Source organism: Papio anubis, chromosome 8 (genome assembly GCF_008728515.1).
Source record: "Papio anubis isolate 15944 chromosome 8, Panubis1.0, whole genome shotgun sequence".
NCBI classification, from domain to species: Eukaryota; Metazoa; Chordata; class Mammalia; order Primates; family Cercopithecidae; genus Papio; species Papio anubis.
Genome location: NC_044983.1, coordinates 57,174,459 through 57,195,736, shown reverse-complemented (window position 1 = coordinate 57,195,736; position 21,278 = coordinate 57,174,459). Strand labels below are relative to the sequence as shown.

Here is a 21,278-nt window from a genome sequence, read left to right as displayed (position 1 = left end):
TGCTGCTATAAAGACACATGCACACGTATGTTTATTGCGGCACTATTCACAATAGCAAAGACTTGGAACGAACCCAAATGCCCATAAATGATAGACTGGATTAAGAAAATGTGGCACTTATACACCATGGAATACTATGCCACCATAAAAAAGGATGAGTTCATGTCCTTTGTAGGGACATACATGAAGCTGGAAACCATCATTCTGAGCAAACTCTCAAGGACAGAAAACCAAATACTGCATGTTCTCACTCATAGGTGGGAATTGAACAATGAGAACACTTGGACACAGGGTGGGGAACATCACATACCAGGGCATGTTGTGGGGTGGGGGAAGGGGGGAAGGATACATTAGGAGATATACCTAATGTAAATGACTAGTTAATGGTGCAGCACACCAACATGGCACATATATACATATGTAACAAACCTGCGCTTGTGCACACATACCCTAGAACTTAAAGTATAATAAAAAATGTATTATTTGATTCAAAGTTCCATTTAATTCATAGTCTCAAATGCCACAGCAAAGGAAGAGTTGTGGTAAGTTTACCCTCAGTTAGGTGGTGCAGCCGAAATTAACTCAATTTGTAGACTCCATTTAAGGCTGCTTCATTCTCTTCTTCTAATGTTTTATGTTTTTAAATTTAAAATACATCACTCTCCCTATAGAGCCTCTGAGATGAGAGCACGATGCCATGGTCTAGCAAAAAGGTGTCTCCTTGAGGGATCTCACAGGCACTCTTCTGCTGTAACAATGGAGTTCTGCGTGTACAGTGGTAACTGAAGGTCCCAAGTGTATTTCAAGATTTTCTCATAAAATATGATTATTGAATTCCTCCTTGTGCAAAGATGAAGTAGTCATACTTTCCCCTATTTCGTTGGCTAAGTACTACTAAGCCCTGGATAGAGTATATAAGATAACCATATGAAGACTTCAAAGGTGGAGAGAAGAAGTCAAATCAGCTAAGGACTCTGAGACCAAGGAAGGACATGATAGAGAGTTCCCCAGGTTTCCTTTTTTTTTTAGCTCTATATGTCAAAGACTTGGGACAGAAGAAGGCAGCACCTGGAAAAACCAACTGGTGCAGACAACAAATAAATAAATAAAAAACAACTAAAAAAGGCTGCTCTTTAACGAAATGACTAGGTAACAGGCAGTCTAGCAAAATAGACAATATTTAGATAATAGCTGCTCTATGCCAGTCAAATGCCACAGGAAAAACTGTGGTCCCTTTCTAACCATGCTAGCAAAGTCTGAGTGGGCAGTCTGATCTTCACCTTAGCAAGGCTGTAACAAGATGCATAACATCCCTGCCAGAATAATGTTATAGAAGGCCGAGTGGAGAGCCAGAATTTTTATTCTTCCTAGTCAATAACGAGACCCTATTTCACTCTGGCAGTGTCAGTGGAGACCATGTGGGTAAACTGGACTTCCTCCCCACCTGTCAGTAATGAGAATCCCTTCCCTTTCTCCACTGATGGTGTTGGAAGGGGACTAATAGACAGTGAAGACTTTAATCGTCGTCCAGTGTTAATGAAGCCACTACCACCACAGTGTCAGTAGAGATCATGTGGGGAGCCAGAACTCCCACCCCTGCCCAGCAGTAATGAGGAGGCCCTCCCTTCTTGGGTGTCAACAGAGGCTGAGTGAGGAACATGTTAATGATGAGGCAGCACACCCCACTTTCACTGCCAGAGTGGTATCAAAAAAAGCCAGCTAAAACAAAGGTTTACATTAAATCCAGAGTTTCAGGACATAATACAGAAATGTCCAGATTTCAAGAAATCATTCTTTATACCAACAACCAGGAATATCTCAAATTAAATAAAAAATGACAGTCAATAGAGGACAACACCAGATGACAGAGGTGTTAGCATTATCTGACAAAGATTTTAATTTAGCCATCATGAACAATGTTTCAATAGCAATTATGGACATGTATGATGCAGATGAAAAAGTAGTTTTAGAAAAGAAATAGAAATTTATAGCAAATAAATGTGAAATAGAAAAAAGAAGCATCTGGATTTTTTTTTTTTTGAGAGAGAGGGTCTCACTATGTTGCCCAGGCTGGTCTCAGACTCCTGGCCTCAAGTGATCCTTTTGCCTCAGCCTCCCAAAGTCCTAGGATTACAGGCATGAGGCACTGTGCCTGGCTTATTTGTAAATCTCAAACTGAAAAATAACCAAAAAAGTCAAATAAAAACCTTAGCAGATGCGCCGAACATCAGAAAAGAAGTGACAGAAGAAACTATCAGTGAACTGGATGACAGAAAAAATGGGAATTACTTAACCTGAACTACAGAGAGAAAATAGACTAAATGAAGAAATCTTCCTTTTGGGGGTCTATAACAAAAAAAACTAAAATTCGTGTCATTGGAGTCCTTAAAAGGAAGGAGACAGATCGAGGCTGGAAAAGTACTTAAGAAAATAACGGCTAAAAACTTCCATAATTTAGAATGAGACATAAGCCTACAGATTCGACAAGCTGAGTGAACACCAAACAGTATGAACTCAAATAAATTGATGCCAAGTCATATCATAACTATATTTCTGAAAGCTCAAGACAGAATATTGAAGGTATACAGAAAACAACAACAACAACAACAACAAACAACATCTTGACTCTTGAGGAAAACAAATGGAATGACAACAGATTTCTCATTAGACACCATGGAGGTCAGAAGGAAGTCGCAAAATATTTTTCAGGTACTGAAAACAAGGAAATGTCAACCCAGAATTCTATACCTAATAAAAATGCTCTTCAAGAATCGAGAGAAATCACGAAATTCTCAGGTTAAGGAAAACTAAGCACATTTGTTGCCAGTAGACTTATTTAATGAAATCATAGCTCAGTGAAGTTCTCCTAAACATGAAGGAAACTATAAAATAACCTTCCCTCAAACAGAAAGGAAAAATGGTAAGAGAATTCTCGAATCATCAGGAAGGAAGAACACGGTAAGAAAACTATAAGTAAGCACTATGGGCTTTTCTTTTACTCTTGAGTTTTCTAAATTGTCTTTGATAGTTGAAGTAAAAATTACGATACTCTGATATGGTTCAAAGATGTATGTAGGGGAGGAAATATTTCAGACAATTATATTATAAATTAGGGAGGAAAAAGGGATGGTAAGGTTTTTGTACTTCACTTGAACTGTTGAAATGACAGCATAAAAGACTATAAGTTATGAATGCATAACATAATACCTAGAACGATCACTAAAAAAACTACATGAAAAGATATATTTAATAATACTATAGATAAATAAAAATAGAATTTGAAAAAGAAGTATAAGTAACCCAGCAGAAGGCAGGAAAAAGAAAATAGAGAAATGCAGAACAGAAAGAACAAACAGAAAAAAAAATTAGAATGGCATACTTATGCCCTAACATAACAATAATTAATTTAAATATAAATGATCTAAATATGCCAATTAAAAGACAGATATTAGCACAGTAAATTAAAAAAACATTATTTGCTATATGCTATATATGCTGTATATAAGAAACTGACTCCAAATATAAATATATAGATTGCAACACATGCAAAGCAAAAGCTAGTAGAACTGGAAAAAGAAATAGACAAATCCATAATTACTGTTGGGGATTTGAATATCACTCTCTCAACAACTGATAATCTTTTAGACAGGAAATCAGCAAGGGTATAGAAGAGCTCAACATCATTAATCAGCAGAAGTCAATTGATATTTCTAAAATACTTAACCCCAAAACAGAAGAATATACTTTGTTTTTCAAGTGCACATAGAACATGCACCAAAATAAACCATATCTAAATCATGAAACAAATCTCAACAAATTTAAAACCAGTGAAATAATACAGATTATTCTGTTTATAATGGAATCAAACTAGAAATCAATAATAGATAAGAGGAAAATCTTTGATCATTTGGAAACTACACAACACAGTTCTAAATAACCCACAGATGGGCCAAAAAGAAAAAAAATCCTTCAAAAGAAATTTTAAAATACATGGAACTGAAGGAAAATGAAAACGCACTATGGTTTGAATGTTTTTTCTTCCTTGAAACTCATGTTGAAACTTACTCCTTAATGTGGCAGTACTGAGAGGTGGGGACAGTACTGAGAAGTGATTGGGCCATGAGAGCTCGGTTCTCATGAATGAATAAATCCATTTGTAGATCAATGGATCAAGGAAGCAGGACCGGTGGCTTTCTAAGAAGAGGAAGAGAGACTTGAACTACTATGCTCAGACCACTCAACATGAACTGCCCTATGCCACTCCGGGATATTACATAGTCCCCACCAGCAAGAAGGCCCTCAACAGATATGACCTCTCAACTTTGTGGACTTCTCCACTTCCATAATGGTAAGAAATACATTTCTTTTCTTTATAAATTACCTAGTTTCAGGTATATTGTTATAACAACAGAAAACAGACCAAGACATAGGACATATCAAAATTTGTGGGGCACAGCTAAAGCAGTGTTGACAGGGAAATTTGTAGCATTAAATATATATTTCTTTATGTACTTAAACAGAAAAGTATTGAATCAATAATCTAATCCCCTACCCCAAGAACTTAGAAAGAGAGGAGCAAAATAAAGCCAAAGTAAGCATAAAAAGAAAATAATAAAGGTAAGAGCAGAAACTGATAAAATTAAAAATAGAAAAATAATAATATCAATGAAACAAAGAGCTGATTCATTGAAAAGATCAATAAAATTAACAAACCATTAGCAAGTTTGACAAGGGAACAAAAAAAGATGTCACAAATTACCAACATTGGGAATGAAATAGGGCATACTACTATGGACACTGCAGACACCCAAAGGATAAGCAGGGAATATTATAAAGAACTCTACATGCATATATTTAACAACTTAGAGGAAACAGATCAATTTCTCATAAAATACAGACTACCTCCCCAATATGAAATAGGTAATTTAATAGCCCTATAACTGTTAAGAATATTAACTGCGTGACTTATAAAGCTACCAAGAATAAATGTTCAGGCTCAAATGATTTTACTAGGAGATTCTACCGAACTTTTACAGAAGAATTAACACTAATTTTACAGAGTCTCTTTCAGAAAATAGAAGTGAAGGTAACACTTTCCAGTTGATTTATGAAGCTAGTATTACCTTTGTCTCAGTCTGTTTTGCTAGAAATACGTGAGAATTAGCAAATTATAAAAAAAGGAGGTTTATTTGGCTGATGGTTCTGCAAGCTACATAAGAAACATGGTGCCAGCATCTGCTTCTGGTGAGGGCTTCAGGGAGCTTCCACTCATGGCTAAAGGTGAAGGGGAGCAGGTGTGTAGAGATCACATGGCAGGAAGTGAGAGAGAGTGGGGAGGGAGGTGCCAGGCTCTTTAGAAGAATCAGATTTCCCAGGAACTAAAGTGAGAAGTCATTACCATGAAGACCAAGCAGTTCATGAAGGATCCACCCCCATAACCCACTAGGCTCTGCCTCCAACAATTTGGAGTGGACAAACATCCAAACTATAACAATTCTTATGTACCCAAACAAGATGAAAACAGAATGAAACAATAAAATTGCAGATCAATGTCACTCATGAATACAGATGCAAAAATTCTTAATGAAATATTAGCATGTAGAATTTAGCAATATATACAAAGAATTATACACTATGATCAAATTGAGTTTATTCCAGAGATGCAAGGCTAGCTTATATTATAGAAATCAATGTAATTGTGTTAATCATGTTTTCTAGTTTCTATACTTGATGCTTTGACATCTGCGGTCTTCTGGACCAGGGAGGAGCTGCCCCAACTAGTTGATTTCTAGAGATAACAAATGACTAACCTGGGAGCTCCCCTTTCATATGCAAACTGACCAATCTAGCACCCATACTTCTAACCACCTCCTTTGGGCTCCTATGCTCTGGGCCACTATTCCCTTACCCTAATCACCCCAGGGTCAGTTACTAGACAATTAGCAACAACACCTACACCCAAGAGTCCACTAAAATGATTCAGACTAGCCAATCAATCCTAAACTTGCTGAGACTTCATTCCCAGCCTTACCCATTCTTTCCCACGAAAATCACAATAAAGCCTCTTGCCCAAGTTCTCTACTCACTCGCTGCCTCCTGACTAACCTCGGGGCTTTCCCATGTGACTCCATTCTGTAGTACGGAATGCTCCTTGTTTCTAGGGATCTGTGAGTCTAACAAACTTATAGCAGTTACTCCATGTCTGCCTGTCTTACTGTATCTGATTAAAACAAATCCCTGGTACTTTCACAATAGTAACTCATCATATTACAAAGCCGAAGAAGAAAAATCACATGATGATATCTACTGATACATAAAAAGACTTTGACAAAATTCAACACTGATTCATGTTAAAAATGCTCAGAAAAATAGAATTAGAGAGGAACTTTCTAAACGTGATTTTAAAACATCTGGCAAAAACCTACATCTAATGCTTTACTTTATGGTGGAAAACTGAACGTGTTTCCCCTAAGAACAGGAACAAGACAAGCGTATCTGATCTCATCACTCTTATTCAACACATGCTGGAAGCTCCAGCTACAGCATTAAGAAAAGAAACTAAAATGCTTACAGATTAAAAAGGAAAAAATATAGCTGTCTCGATTTGCAGATAACATGACTGTCTACATTAAAAAATCCCAAGGAATCTATAAAAGTACCTTTCCTATAGCTAATTAATAAGTTTATCAGTTTTGCAGGATTTAAGATAAACATAAAAAATTATATTTCTCTATACCAACAATAAATATGAAGACACCAAAATTAAAAATACATAACTATATATAATTGCTCAAAATATTAAATACTTAAGTGTAAATCTAACAAAACATATTTGTAATTTGTATGCTGAAAATTACACATTTCTGATGAAAGAAGTAAAAAAAATCCAACTAAATGGAAGACATATATTTGTAGATTTTAAGATGATATTTATATTAATTCCCCTCAAATTGGTAAACAGGTTTAATGCAACATCCATCAAAATCCAAGTAAGAATTTTATTTTTGCAGATATTGATAGAATTATTTTAAAATTTTTATGGAAAAGCATAGGCTCTGGAATAGTTAAAATAATTTTGAAAAAGAATAAAGTGGAAGGAATTATTCTACCAAATTTCAAGGTTCATCATGTAGTTATAGTAACCAAGACTGGCTGGTATTGGTGGAAGAAAAGATATATAGATTAAGGGAATAGAATAGAGAACCCAGGAATCGAACCACACAAATGCAGAAGCGGTTTTTATGCTAAGGTACAAAAGCATTATATAATAGTACATTTTATACCTTACATATATACCTTATATATAAGGTATAAAAGCATTCCAGTGGCGTAAAGATAGTTTTTCAACAAATGGTGCTGGAGCAATAGAACATCCATAGAGAAAACAAAAAACAAAACAAAAAAACACCTGACTTAACCTTCATACCTCATACAAAATTGATTTAAAAATTAACTCATGAATTTAAATGCAATAAAATCACAAAACTTTTAGAAAGAAAGAAATGTAAGAAATGATCTTCAAGATCTAGGACTGGCAAGAGGGACTTGTCTCCAAAAGCTTGATACATAAAACAAGTAAAAAGACAATAAGTTGGTTACTGCAAAAATTAAAAACTTGCTCTGTGAAAGCTCATGTGAAGTAGATGAAAGCAAAAACTGTAGACTGAGATAAAATATTTGCAAATTACACTCCAACAAAGGACAAGTATCTAGAATATATAATAGGCTCTCAAATATAACAGTATTGAAACAAGAAATCCAATGAGAATACGAGTAAAAACATGCCAGAAAGTTTTACCAAAGAAAATATAAGATGTCAAATAAGTACATGAGAAGATATTTCACATCATTAACCATGTGAAAGGCAAATTAAAACCACAATGAGCTATCACACTACAAATCCATCAGAACGGCTTAAAAAAATAGTGACACCTCTGACCGGGCACAGTGGCTCATGCTTTATAATCCCAGCACTTCGGGAGGCCAAGGTGGGCAGATCACAAGGTCAAGAGTTCGAGACCAGCCTGGCCAACATGGTTAAACCCTGTCTATACTAAAAATGCAAAGCTAGCCAGGCGTGGTGGTGCATGCCTGCAATCCCAGCTACTCGGGAGGCTGAGGCAGGAGAATCACTTGAACCCAGGAGGTGAAGGTTGCAGTGAGCTGAGATCACACCACTGCACTCCAGCCTGGGTGACCGAGCAAGACTCCATCTCAAAAAAAAAGAAAAAAAAAAAAAAAGTGACACCTCCAAATGCTGGTGAGGATGTGGACAAGCTGGATTGCTCATACAATGCTGGAAGTGTAATATGGTATAGCCACTCTGGAAGATAATATGGCAGTTTTCTAGAAAACAGAACATACGATGACCATATGACCCAGCAATTGTACTCCTGAGCATTTATTTCAGAGAAATAAAAACTTACGTTCACACAAAAACTGTTTCAAAGATGTTCACAGCAGCTCTATTTGTAATAAAAAGTGGAAACAACTCACATGTCCTTCAGTAAAAAAATGGTTAAGCAAACTGGTACAGCCAGACCATTGAACACTGCTCAGCAATGAAAAAAAACAAACTGTTGATATCTACAACAACCTGGGTGAATCTCTGGAGAATTTTGCTGAGTGAAAAAGGAAATCCCCCAAAAATTACATACTCTGTGATTCCATTTATATGACATTATAGAAATGCTGAAATCATTACTGAAATGATGGAATTATAGAAACAGAACAGATTAGTGATTGCCAGGGGCTGAGTAGGTGGGGTTGAGGGAAGTGAGTGTGGCTATAAAAGGGTAACGTGGGCCATCCTTGTGATGATGGAATGTTCTGTACCTTGATATACAAAAGAAGGATGGTCTTTTCTGCCTTACATGGGATGTTAAAAAAGAAACCAAAAAGTGCCATGATAAATTGCAAGGCACAAGATACATTTCAGTACATTCTATCTTAGAATCTCTTGATTTTCTCTGGGAGTCTCAGACAGTGTTAAGTGATTCTTGCAGTCCATTAGAAATGCACTTCATTTTTTAATGGGCACTTCGTTTGCACTTCATTTTCACACTGGCACTGTGCAAGCATCACTCAACTGCCTTGTTTTGTGTTTGATCAGAATTTAGGAGCAACATAATATAGGCAAAAGGATTCCCTCTCTGTCTTCAAAAATCAGATACAGATGTCACTGGTGGCCATTGGCTCAGTTTCTGCTGGATAATGAAGCACTTACTAGTGCCATTTGCTAAGATTCGTAATGCTTGCAGGCTAACATACTTCACAACAAGGTTCAAAACATATGTGAACTCAATATCACCTTGCCTTGGGAAGCTTAGGAAGCTTCTTTCACATTGGCTGCCCTTTATAACTCTCATCTGTCCTTATCTCTTCTTACTGCTCTTATGCGAAAACTAAAATGAGACCCCTCCAAATTGCAAACACAATGAACTCCCTCTATCTAATAAGATTCCTCTGAAAAACAAATGTGGAGAAGAAAAGGGAGAAGATGACACAGGAGCTGACTTTGAAATCTTCTGTCTCATTCTCTTTAGTGTAAGGGAGGACTGTCTTTCAGGGTTGGGTGGAGGTGGCCCTTCAGTCACGTACCTGCATGCATGCAGATCTGCAGGTGGTAAAAGCACACAGCATGAAGTTAGGCTTTATCTATTCAGTTCATGCATGTCCTACCAATGACATCCATTTCCCACATCGAAGCAGACAGGTTAAAAACATTTTCGGCAGCATAAGTGGGTTTTGTTGATGTGAAAGAGTCTTAGAATGCTATATTTTTTGATGATGGGTTTCTCTTATACCATGTGACAGTCATTAGTGAGGAAGTCACATATCCACATATCTGCAATAAAATGAAGAGCTCATGCAATAGCAGTTACACACCAAATGCTCTTTTTGTTATATTAACATAAGAGAGCAAACAGAGAAAAGAGAATGCACTCATTAGAAAGGAAACTGGACAACCACTCCATATCATAATAAGCAATGGATTTTCTTACAGTATATGTCCTAGAAGCCACTGTTGATGTCCAAGAAGCTGTACCAATCCAGTGTTCCCTTGAAGTTAGGAGGGGTCTAGGTTTTTTCTGCAGGTTCGTATCAGAGCATACTAGAAGATATAGTTTTCTGAGTAGATCTTAGAACAGTTCTAACTCTTTGGCAATTTTCCTAACAATATTAAGCAAAACTGGCATCTGCCAAACTAGCCCAGATCAGCAGATCAAGCACGGAAGCTTTCCTGGCTGCAACCTAAACAATGTTTCCTAATTGTCCCTTTTATACTCAACAATTCAAATAAGAACATGGTGTCTCTTGGAGAAGGAAGAATGACGGAAGGAACATGAAAGTCATTAGAAGCAAACATCTCTGGCAAATGATAAATTTGAACCACACAAATATCTTTAGTCTGTAAGGAAGTTTGCAACAAACAAGTATAATAACATTTTAAAGTCTTGACAGATATAATTTAAGAGAAAACCTTAAAAGCAGTTTAGATAATTTAACAGCTAAGAATTACTGGACACTTAGTATGCATCAGGAACTGTGCTAAGCATTTTTACATGTGTTGTCTCATGTAACACTCTTGATAATATTATGGGGGTTCTATTATTATATTATCTATATTCAATAATTCAACAAGCAGTTATTGAGCTCTTGTGAGTGAAATGCAGGAGGTGCAGGGATATACAAGACACATTCCTTGTCTTCAGTTAGTTCACCTGCCAGTGAGAGAGATGGAGAAAGACAATGCTTTATTTGAAGGAAAGAGAAGATGCAGAGTTTAGATTCTGTTATTTATGGTAGTTCCTTAGGGAAGAGCTAATAAATTGCTTAGATAACCAGATATGAAGACAAAGGGAAGGCTGAATGTCCTGCAGAGGGCAGATAAAAAAGCCTTATGTGAAAGAGCTAGGAAAAGATTGGTGTCGAAGAAATATATTTGACTATGTTTGAGAGTCTTTAAGAGTTGGTCTGCTACCAGGAGTCCCTACATTTTTCTTAGTCCCATTTTTTTCTAATCATAAATTTATAGATAATCTCTGCTTAAAAAAATGCAAAAGAAGGAGGGGTGAAAGGAGAGAGGGAAGTGATAGATGAAAAATTATCTCATGGTACAAACCTGTCAAATTTCTGCTAAGGCTACAGACAATGTGACTACACATTTAAAGAACATACTGATTACAGTTATCTGCCTCACTCCTGGTAGGAAATCCTTTAGTATGAAGAAACCAAGATAATCTCAATTGCTTCTTTTACTTTCTGCTTAATAGAGCTCAAGTGGGATAATTGTATCATTTCCTTATTTTGGCAATCCTATTGCTGCCCAGGTGAGATGAGTGTGGAGGTAAACCACTACTACAGCTGGGAGCAGGGAAGGAGTGAAATGCAAATCCACCCAACCTGCATTCTGAATCAGCAGAACTGAGTTCAAGCAATGGAAACTTAATTTGTCATAAAAATCACTTCGAGCTTCTCTAACCACAGTGACCTTAAAAAGGGTTTATGTTTGACTATTAAATACCAAATACATTATGGTTAGTACAAAATACTTCATCTTCATTCAAGTTTCCCTGAGGGCCCCTAAGTGGTTAACAGATGATGACTGCTCATTATTTAAAAGCCAGTTCATGGAGAAACTCAGATCGCTGGAATTGCTGATTTGCAGAGGAAATCGATGCCAGAAGTGACAGTATGCTTCATATGATGCAAGCTGCCAGTTAGTGCTTAAACTCGTAAGATCATGGTGTCTCTTGGAGAAGGAAGCATGATGGAAGGAACACGGGTCACTCAAAGCAACATCTTTGGCAAGTGGTAAATTTGAACTACACAAATATCTTTAGTGTGTAACGAAGTTTGCAATAAGCAAGTATAATAACATTTTAAAGTCTTAACAGATATAATTTAAGAAAAAACCTTAAAAGCAGTATAGATTATTTAATAGCTAAGAACTACTGGTCACTTAGTATGCATCAGGAACTATGTTAAGCACTTTTATACATATTATCTCATGCAAACACTCTTAACAATATTATAAAGGTTGCAATATTATATTATCTATATTATCCCCATTTTACAGATGAGGAAGCATAACCTTACTTAGAATGATTAAAAACTTGTCCAAATACCATCTCATGTCAGTCAGAATGTCGATTATTACAAATTCAAGAAACAGCAGATGCTGGCGAGGTTGTAGAGAAATAGGAACGCTTTTACCTGGTTGGTGGGAATGTAAATTAGTTCAACCATTGTGGAAAACAGTGTGGTGATTTCTCAAAGATTTAGAACCAGAAATACCATTTGACTCAGTAATCCCATTACTGGGTATATACCCAAAGGAATATATATCATTCCATTATAAAGATACATGCACATGTATTCTCACTGCAGCACTATTCACAATAGCAAAGACATGGAATCAACCCAAATGCCCATCAATGATAGACTGGATAAAGAAAATGTGGTACATATACACGATGGAATATTATGCAGCAAAAGGGCATGAGATCATGTCCTTTGCAGGGACATGGATGGAGGTGGAAGTCATTATCCTCAACAAACTAACCCAGGAATGGGAAACCAAACACCACATGTTCTCTCTTATAAGTGGGAGCTGAACAATGAGAACACATAGAAACAGGGAGCAGAACAACACACATTGGTGCCTGTTAGGGGAGGTTGGGGATGCGAGCAGAGAGCATCCGGAAAAATAGCTAATGCATGCTGGGCTTAATACTAGGTGATAGGTTGATAGGTGCAGCAAATCACTATGGCACACACGTACCTATGTAAGAAACCTGCAAATCCTGCACATGTACCCCAGAACTTAAAATTATACAAAATTAAATTAAATTTAAAACTTGTCCAAGTTCACACATCAATTCAAAGGCCGAGTAGAATTTGAACCCAGGCCTGTCAGATCTTACAGTTCAAGGTCTTATTTCCTCTACTACATTTCTGTACTATTGGCTTATTTAAATTCTACATATCAGTAAAATTTGAACTGTTGACCATCTTCATGTGAGACTTAAGGATGCATATGCCTACTAATTCAAACAAAGCAATAAATATTTCATAAACACACATCTCAAATCCAAGTTAAAATTCCTATTCTTGTTTCAGCTGCACGTGTTTGACTTGACTTTGACAAGAGAACCATGATTTGAAAATGTTGTCATTTAAAGAAAGTTAAAGTTGTTATTGGAACAGAATGAACACGTATTCTTAGTAAGCACTCTGAAAGTATAAAAAAAGAACTTGCATATCTCCATATTGGTCCTGCTTTATTAGGAAGCATTGTACTTATTATAAATTGCCTTATCGTGTAGGAGATTTTAGTCAGCTATAAATTGTCTTCTATTTGCATACATTTCCTCCCCTAATTGCTAAGTATACACTGCTTCTTCATACTAAATGCTGTCAGTAACCTATCTGCAAAATAAACAGTAGGGAGGATTCTATTAAGACAGAGTTAGACAAAGTCATTAAATTTGTTTGTGGTTTCTTCTGAAGGTAACTTCAAGAGATTACCTGAAAACTTTATTTGCATAATAAAATAACTCTTGTTCACAGTACAGTTCCACCCCTTACCTTTCCAGTGACTTTTTCATCCCATTCAACTTCCAAAGATAATCATTTACAAATGAAGGGATTACAAGTTGTCACCACACACAGACAGCTTAGCCATGCTCCTGGGAAGAGCCAACAGGTGTTGGTGAATTGCACGACCTTATTGCAAAGGAAAAGGAGCAGTACCACAAATGAATTTAATGATTTTGTCTAAATTTGTCTTGATAGACTCCTCCCTACTATTCATTTATAAACTTTTGTAAACTACTGTCTGTTTTTGGGCTCATTCATTTCCCCTGAAAATCATTTACTACCCCTGTGAAGTTTTCCCCACCTCTCTTCCCCCTGTGAAGAGGATATTTAAACCTCAAGCATCTGGCCTTTCTTTGAGTCTCATATTTCATATGACCCTGGGGCATGTTAGTAAATTTGACCCTTTTCTCCTATTAGTCTATCTATTGTCAGTTCATTCTAGCCAACCTTCAAAGAGGGCAGAATGGAAGCTTTCCCTGCACCCCTACAGGAGTTATTAGCTTGTAGATGATATGTAATGCCCTAAGTCGGGTGATGTCTCCCAGGAAATTAGTGGACATAGAGAAGAGAGGAGATCTGAGGACTGAGCCCTTGGCCTTGCCAGTGTTTTAAGGGCAGAAATATGAAAAGAATCCAGGACAGATGCCTGAGGAGTGGTGACTCATTGAGGAACAAATGTGGTGTACTGGAGGCCAAGGGAAGGGAGCATTTTCAGAGTATTTCAGGATTTTTGCAATGGACACAGTGATCAATATTGTTGAATGCTCCTGAGAGGCTGAATAAGATGTAGGCTAAGAAGTGTCCTTAGAATATGGCCATGTGATGGTCATTGACATTGACAAGAGCAGTTGCAGTGATGTAGTTGGAGCAAAAGCCTGACTGGAATGTGCCGAAGAGAGAATACAAGATGGCAGGTGCAGTTAAATATTTTGAGGACTTTTACAATGAAAGGGAAGGTAGAAACTCAAGAAGCATGTGGTATTCAGAGAGAAGTTGTTCTTATTTTGTTTTGCTTTAAGATGAGATACATTGCAGTGCATTTGTGAGCTGGTAGGAATGACCCAGTAGAGAGGAAATAATTGATTATGCAAGTGAGAGGACTGACTTTTTTCAAGGATAAGGTCCTTGAATCAGGAAGTGGACTAGGCTCTAGTGCAGGCTATTTTGTCAGCTGTTTAAATTATGAGCTGACATTATATGAGAAAGCAGGCTGCAAAATGTGTAGATAATTACACACTTGTGAAAACATGTAAAAATATCTGAAACCTTGAAAATACACACTAAAATATTAATAGTGTTTATTTGTGGGTGTGACAAATAGGGTGACCTTATCTTCTAATTTTCTTTTCTACAGTGAACAATTGTTACTCTTACAATCAGGGGAAAAATGAATTTAGGAATTTACGAAACTTGCCAATCCTGAGTAATTATTAATGGTTTTGATCTCCTTCTCAAAAATTGACTGTAAAATGACATTAATAAAAATAAAATTTTCTACCTTTATTTTATATTCCTTACATCTTTATCTGTACAAGACAGTAGTCCTCAATTATTTTACAGTGTTGCTCTGATTTGCAAATGATAAATGCTTTATGGTGATGCATCAGAAAGTACATACGTATGTGAAGCTTTTTCTTTTTCTTTTTTTCTATCACAATCATTTCACCATTAACTAATGTGCTACCCCTTTTAAGCCACCTAAATCTTGGGACCATTAAAATGAACTTAATAGAAGAACTACGCTCTAGTAACTGCCTACCTTGTAATAGAATTTCAAATGTTTATGGAATTGAATTGAATTGTGCCAAAGAATGAAAATATTTATGAAATCACATTGACTATGGCCCTAAGGAGATTTTTTAAAGACAAAATTCTAACTCACTACAAATGGCTAAAATATTTTAAGAATGCAAGTCTCCAAAGAGAAGGAAGCAGAAGTGCTTCCTAAAATTAAAGTAAAAAACAAAACAAAACTAAACAAAACAAAAAACTCCTGAGGACTGACTCTTTATTTTCTGCAGCTTTTGATTGTTTTTCCCTTTCAGGGCCTGGGGCCTCACTCTGCTGCAAAATTGCTAAACCTAGGATCCATATTTCAAGTCTCTGTCTCTTCTGCTTCCCACCAACCTTCTCATGGGGGTATTTCGTATTAAGGACTGAGCTCTGATTTTTTATCTTGCCCAAATTCCTACCTAAGGGGTCTAGGGAGTCATGCCCTACAAACCATACATTCCCATCAGATAGATTTTATTTGACCATATATATTGTGACTTACTTTTCAGTCTGACTCTGTCATAGCATTGTGAGACAAGGAAAAAATATTTGAACCCAAAATATATTTCCTTGCCATATCTTGACACTGCCCTGCAAAGTCTCTTGTGGGAAAAATCCACAGTCTATAAAGAATCCCTTTCCCCCTTTGTTTTCCTTCCTTTCTCTCTAGACCCAGAAGATAATCAACTAAGAGCCAGGCACCCTTTTAGGTCCTATGATAAGAAACAGTTTACAACCTGTGCTCTCTGTGAAGTCTGCTATCTGAGAGATTCCTCTGCATAATAAAACTTGGTCCCCACAATCCTTTATCTTAGCCCGAACATTCCTTTCCATTAATCCAGGTCTTCAGATAAACTCAACCAATTGCCAACCAGAAAATGTTCAAATTTATAGCCTGGAAGCCCCCCTCTTTGAGTTGTCCCACTTTTCTGAGCCAAATCAATGTATTTCTTAAATGTATTTGATTGATGTCTCATGCCTCCTCCCTAAAACATATAAAACCAAGCTATACCCCGAACGCCTCGGACACATGTTCTTAGGACCTCCTGAGGGCTGTGTCACAGGCCACGGTCACTCATATTTGGCTCAGAATAAATCTCTTCAAATATTTTACAGAGTGTGACTCTTTTTATTGATAGTTGATGCTCACTGTTAATTCTCAAGCCATGTTCATTCCTGTTACTGTCTTTTAAATGCTTTTGCTTTACATGCAACTTTAGATGTGGCCTTCTAAATTCTGTGTCTGAATTTCGATACCAGTTTCATTACTGGTCTCTATCCCCCTCCACTTCCCAAGAAATGTTCCTAAAATTTGGGTCTGGTGACCTTGATGAAAACCCTCCAGTGACTTTCCATCACTTTACTTTAGGTAAAACTTGTAATTCCCTGGAAGAGATTAAAAGCCCTGATAATCTGACTTCTGTTTACTTCAGCTTTGTGTCCTGCAGCCACACAGTAGCCCTCCAGGCTCCTACCAGACTTCTCCCAATTCTGACTGCTTTGTGCCCCTTGCTTTGCCTGCAAGCCTCCTCCTCTAGCCCATCTACAACTTCTTTTTTTATTAAATGAATGATGTGTTTTATTTATTTTTTTGAGATAGTGTCTTGCTCTGTTACCCAGGCTGGAGTGCAGTGGCACAATCTTGGCTCACTGCAACTTCCACCTCCTGGGTTCAAGCAATTTTCCTGCCTCGGCCTCCCAAGTAGCCAGGACTACAGGCACTCGCCACTACACCTGGCTAATTTTTGTATTTGTAGTAGAGATGGGGTTTCACCATGTTGGCCAGGCTCATCCCATCTCCAACTTCTACTTGCCCTTCAAAACTGGTCCAGGGGCCACATCCTCCCAGCTTGCCCACCTGACTTGAAGCCCATGGAGTCAGATGCTCCTGGCATGTCCGCTCCAGGGCATTGTGTAAGCATCTCCATCAGAGGAGTTATCGAAGAGAATTATTATTATCTATTTAGTTCTCTTGAGAAAGAAATGAATAGAATCTCAGGACTCCCAAACTCACCATGCCAAAGAGAAAGTTAAGCTTGGGCACTGAGTCATGCAAACAAGCAACAACAACAAAAACTGACTTCCTTTTGTTCACAAAGAGGTAGCTGTAATTTCACATGTTTACTTTATTGTATGTAAAATGTAGATTACTGAGAGCCTGAGACAATGCATAATTGACTTCTCCACCTACTCTTTTCATGTGTAAAATATAGATTCACTGAACACTAATAAAAAGCCTTACAAGAATGCAACCACTGGTCTGGCCCGATGGCTCAAGCCTGTTATCCTAACACTTTGGGAGGCCAATATGGGCGGATCACTTGGACCCAGGAGTTTGAGACCAATCTGGGCAACAGGGTGAAACCCCTTCTTTACAAAAAATACAAAAATTAGCCAGGTGTGGTGGTAGGTGCCTGTAGTCCTAGTTACTCAAGAGGCTGAAGTGAGAGGATCACCTGAACCTGGGAGACTGAGGCTGTGGTGAACTGTGACTGTGCCACTGCACTCCAGCCTGGGTGAGAGAGTGAGCACCGGCCTCACTGCCTACCCTCCTGCCCACTTTTCCTTTTCTCTTTCCCTTCCTACTCGTTCTTTCCTCTTTAAACATTGAAGTCCTCAAAACCCTCTTTCGAAAAAGCACAGGACACAGATCCTACTGTGACTTGTGTTTCTTTTTCCTCAACCTACATCCTCAAACTGAGCAGAATAAACCTCTGAATTGACCGAGATCTGCCTTGGTCCCTGTTTGGTTTACACTCTGTTGCCTCAAACTACTAAGTCAAGAATAATATTTTGTTGCTATATCTATTTATATAACAGATATTTATATTCGTTTGCTGGGGTTATCATAAGAAAGTACCAGAGACTCGATGATTTAAACAAGGGAAATTTCTCTTTCCACAGCTGTGGAGGCTGGAAGTTCAAGACCAAGGCAGAGGCAGGGCTGGTTTTTTCTAAGGCCTCTCTCCTTTGCTTGCAAATGGCCGTCTGTTTCTGGCATCTTCATGTGACCTTCCCTCTGTACATGTCTGTGTCCTAATCTCCTCTTGTTATAAGGACACCAATCATGTTGAATTAGGGTTCATCCTAATGACTTCATTTTACCTTAATTACCTCTTTAAAGACCCTATCTCCACATATAGTCACATTCTAAGGTACTGAGGGTTAGAGCTTCAATAAGTGAATTTGGGGGGTCACAATTCATCCCATAACAGTGTTAAGTGGATGGTGATTTCATGGGATCCAGCAAAGTTTTTACCCTTTGATACTAGGTGAGGTCTAGTCCAAGAATTTAGTTCTAATGCTAATTCAAATTATTTGAAAAAGACCTCACATTTTCTCATTCTAATTTGGTTGTCTCATACTTTATATAGCTGTTTTCATCCATTCTAAAGCATACTTTTTTATAACATAGATGAGCATTGTGCTTTGAAAACAGAAACTACAAGACTCAGCTGAAAGATATGCATTGGCCAAACCCAGAGCTGGAAGCACAGAGGCAATCAAATACCTGCCTTTGAAGATAGACAGCATGGGACAAAAAGATATTGGTGAAACATTCTCTACATTTCACTAAAAAGGATGCCCTGGCAATGAATACAGAACCTGCAACACAGTAGGTACTCAATAATTATTTAAGTGAAGAAACTAACCATGTGGGAAAACACAGAAATTTTCTGGCATGGATAGTTTGAATTTATCATCTCTTTATGTAACATATATATTGACTGCCTACTCTAGCCAGGTAGACTCCTAAAATTCCAGGACCTGGGGATACATCAAAGAGCAAAAGAGATTAAAAAGTCCCTGCCATCAAGGAGCTTATACTCTAGTTTGAAGAGAGAGATAATAAACAAATAAAAAAGTAGAATAAAAAAGAATGAAAGAAAAGAAGAAAATGCCAGAACATGCTACCCTGGAAAATGAACAAGGTGAAGGCTAGAGGTTGGGGAAGGGACTTTAATTTTAAAAGCTGGCCAGGTAGCAGGTAGTTATGTGTGAAGTCAGCCATGCCACCATGATTGAAGAATGGAGAGACTAAACTAGTATTTCCCATAGTAAATGCCGCACAGTATTGATGCTGAAGGGTTTCCACATACAAAAAAGAATTCCAGGTTAAACAGTACATGCATGGCCTCCTCTTGGGAGACAAAGGGGTGTATCTGTATACTTAAGTAATACCTTTAAGAAAGTCTCTTACACAAGAAATCTGTTGAAGGTTGTTTAACACATTGTTTCCCAAATGTTTCCCACCATGAGACCGATTTTGGGGAGGTTATCTATTAGACAGAAAAAAAAAAAGTTCTAGAAAATCCACCTGAGGAAGTTTTGTACTTACTGACTTCTCTGTGTAAGTGAGAAAAGAATGTATTTCAGGTATCAGATCGATCAGACTTGAGATGGTGATGTGACAGTTTAAATATTGTTAAATACTATTTTAAGCAAATCTATTATGAAAGTCATACAGTTCTAGGGAGCAAGCATGTGAGTTTAGTAGTTATTTTGTCTCCTTTTTAAAATTAGAACTACATTTTAGTCATTTGAAATCTCTATTATTCACATTTCACCCAGCTTGCCATGATCTTTATGTCCTGAAAGAGAAGTCTGCGGATTTCTTGCTAGAAGAAAATAAGAACAGAAGAACTGAACCTCCTGAGGAGTCAGTCTGTATTCCACTCCAATTCTCCTTGATCTCAGATCTTGCAAAACAACTGCACTGTCCATTAGAGTTTCAGTGGTGCCCATATTTAGCTGAGATTAAGATAGAGCATAACACATTGGCACACACTGAGCCACTGAGCACTAATTTGATATTGTCCTGAGTAGCAGAGCCCATAAAGATAGCTTGTAAATCACTGGAAACTGGGACCCCAGAGAAGAGCCAGGCTGGGTTCCTCTGACCCTAAGCAAGGCCCCTAATGGAGTCAGGAGTCATTTCACACTCGCAGAAAATATTGCTTTTCACTGCCCAGACTTGAGTTTGCTGCTTTGCTGGAGGGGAAAAGATGCCTTGGACATGGAAGACAAATAAGTGCCCTTGGGGGGAATTTTATTTCCCCCTCTGTTATGAAAACTTATCTCATATACCTGTTTCTGCTCCACTGTCCACCATGCTGGATGGGCCCAGAGTGCTTTGTAACCACTTTCTCCACTAGCTAAAGAAAATGTTTGCTAAATCATACAACTACCACATGGTTCCATAAAATTTAAACTTTGACCTAAGCAACTCTAGAGAACTGATGCATCTGTAATCTGTGATTCATAAAGGTGTCTGCAAAAGATTTTTGACAGGTATATAGACTTTGCAACAGTCTTGACACACTTATTTGTGTATTTCATTGGTCTGAGTGTTGTTTTAAGGGCACAACTTAGAAAAGAACATTGACTCCCTAGTAAATGTAAATCAGTACAAGTATTTGAGTAATGTTTGTTAAGAAAACGGAAGCTTACATTGATAGTTAAAAACAAAGGAAAGAAAATATGTTAGAAATGATTGCAGAGAAAACAACAGCTCATGCTAAAATTCTACTGTTTGTGCTTTTAACTTAGCTATAAGAAGCTTTGGAAATTTAAGGGCCAAAAGAGAGAAAATTATTACCAATAAAATCAGATCTTTTTGACTAGAGAAAATTTACCACCATTATTATATTACACCTTGGGAAAAGTGGCTTTCCTGCTTTTTATTAGTAACACAAATTCTTTTTTTTATTATTATTATTATACTTTAAGTTCTAGGGTACATGTGCACAATGTGCAGGTTTGTTACATAGGTATACATGTGCCATGTTGGTTTGCTGCACCCACTAACTCGTCATTTACATTAGGTATATCTCCTAATGCTATCCCTCCCCTCTCCCCTCACCCCATGACAGGCCCTGGTGTGTGATGTTCCCCTTCCT

General features: G+C 37.5%; 1 protein-coding gene across 2 annotated transcripts in view; it reads right to left on the bottom strand.

Annotated features, from left to right (window-relative positions):
* CLVS1 (clavesin 1) overlaps positions 1-21,278 on the bottom strand; it is a 208,730-nt gene that overhangs the window by 42,055 nt on the left and 145,397 nt on the right. The gene's annotated exons all lie outside the window — the stretch shown is intronic.